The following is a 2,156-nucleotide window of genomic DNA, read 5'->3' as shown; positions in this document are numbered from 1 at the left end:
TTTGATTAAAGTTGACTTTTTATATAATATTTGTAGATGCAACTTACAATTTAACTTACAATAACTGAATAACTGACAATTTTCACTCATTATGTAAACCTAATCGCTGTATACCAGTATTATTTCAAAAGTAATCCTTCCACGTTAGTGCAAACAAGTGTCAACGGATTGATGAGTTAAGAAGTAACACAAAGAGACGAGCTGGCATTCAGTGAGGCCACCTACATGGAATGGTAAAGGCATTTGTCAAGGCACAGGTGTTCAAAGGCACTACAATAAAACAATTAACATTCACTTAAGGTAGAACGCACCTCGGGGACAGACATTCGGACTCTCAAACTTTTACAATTCTCTTCTGATATACCACATGTAGGGATTCATTTTAAAGCTCTTGGTGAAAGAAAACTTTTCACCGGCTTAGTTTTTCGAAATTCGAAAATTTGTATTTTTCTCCATAGAGTTAACAAAGGGATATATCGGATAATCTTGGGTAATTTGTTTCTCTAGTACCAAAATTTGCACGGTGACCCCCTATTTTTATTCTTGATTTTGAAAGAGAATGATTGAAAGATTCCTTGAGGAAAGTTAGAGCAAAAGTTTAAGTCTTTCACTTTCGAGGTGCATATTACCTTAACTAAATAAATCCAAAACAAAGACAATTACACATCAACAATAGTTTTATATATATATATATAATATATATATATATATATATATATATATATATATATATATATATATATATATATATACAATTACATATTAACAATAGTGTTTATATATATATATATATATATATATATATATATATATATATATATATATATATATATATAACGCTGATAAAGCTGTTGACAGTCGCAATGTCAGGTCGAGATTCAGGGACTTATGGAACAGTCACGTGTTCACTATCTCCTCCTTTGGCTTTGGTATCTCACTTGCAAATATCGTAATAATTAATATGGCTACCACTTTTGTAGTTATCTTCTTCCAGTAATTTTGTCAGTACTATGCATGTGGATTCCACCGTTAAAAATATCCTTTTTTCTCTCATTACAGTGAGCCTTTTCCTCGTTAGTGGGTCACCAATATTTTCCATCCACTGCGAAGACATTTCGGTGTCTACTGAGCCGGGTGCGTAGTTCAACACGCGAACATCTGGTTCTTCGAGGCCACGACTCCGAACAGCATATCTCTAGCGGCTTTCGCCATGGCAAATGCCGACACATAGGCAACGGCTGACATGCGTACTTCGATGATATGTTGACGACCGTGCGTCTGAGGCCTGACTTCTTCGGGAACATTTGCATGAACTTCGACGTTAATGTGATCACCGAGGTGATGTTGAAACCGAAATACTCCTGCAGCTCATTAGGATCATCGAAGTCGCGAACTTTTTTCGTGATGTCACCAAGTGACCCTGCATTGTGAAACAGCATGGCATGTGAGAACGTTCCAGACGGTGGAATGTTAGAGAACAAACTGGTGAGGGCTGTCGACAGCGCGGCAATGTTACCCATATCGCCTGTAACAGCACGCACATCGATTCCACTTCCACGCCGAGCCGCGACCAGCCTTTTCGTCTCCTGTAGTCCTGCTTCAGACCGGGCCGTCAATACAAAGCGTGAATTGTCTCCCACCTTCTCTGCGAGCTGGATAGCAATTCCACGGCCTATACCCCGACTGGCCCCGGTAATCAGACAGAAAGACGGTACTCCGAACACTGTCATTGCATTCGAGTTGTGGATGTCAACGATGGTTCAGTTTAAGAATAGAATAGCCCAAAAAAGTGTGGGACAGTTTGTGTTCTTCAAAAATGGCGTCGATCAGCACCATTACAATGTGATTGAACTCACCTCCCCGGGGGGTAACTCCCATAGATGGCTATACGGGGATTGGTCCGCGCGAAAGGGGTCGTTTTTTGCTCTGTTTGGTATCAGAAAGGGTATACTTTTCACGAGGTGTTGGTATCAGAAAGGGTCCGGTTTTAAACACAAACTGACATTTGTTAAAAAATCATGCTGTCAACACTGGAAACCCATGTATCTACATCCCAGATCTACCATCAAAATTTCCGATCTGTCGGTTGACTGTTGGTACCCCTGGTACGCAAGGCGAGTGAGTCGTATCTGTGTACGTAAGATAAACGTTCCATT

The 2,156-nt window shown here is 39.8% G+C and overlaps 1 pseudogene; it reads right to left on the bottom strand.

The window, feature by feature from the left end:
* Positions 1 to 842: 842 nt before the first annotated feature.
* LOC139126485 (sepiapterin reductase pseudogene) lies at positions 843 to 1,826 on the bottom strand (annotated as a pseudogene).
* Between the last annotated feature and the right edge of the window lie 330 nt (positions 1,827 to 2,156).

This window comes from Ptychodera flava, chromosome 3, assembly GCF_041260155.1.
Source record: "Ptychodera flava strain L36383 chromosome 3, AS_Pfla_20210202, whole genome shotgun sequence".
Classification (NCBI taxonomy): domain Eukaryota; kingdom Metazoa; phylum Hemichordata; class Enteropneusta; family Ptychoderidae; genus Ptychodera; species Ptychodera flava.
The sequence above is the reverse complement of the archived record's forward strand: the minus strand, read 5'-3'. Positions and strand labels throughout refer to the sequence as shown.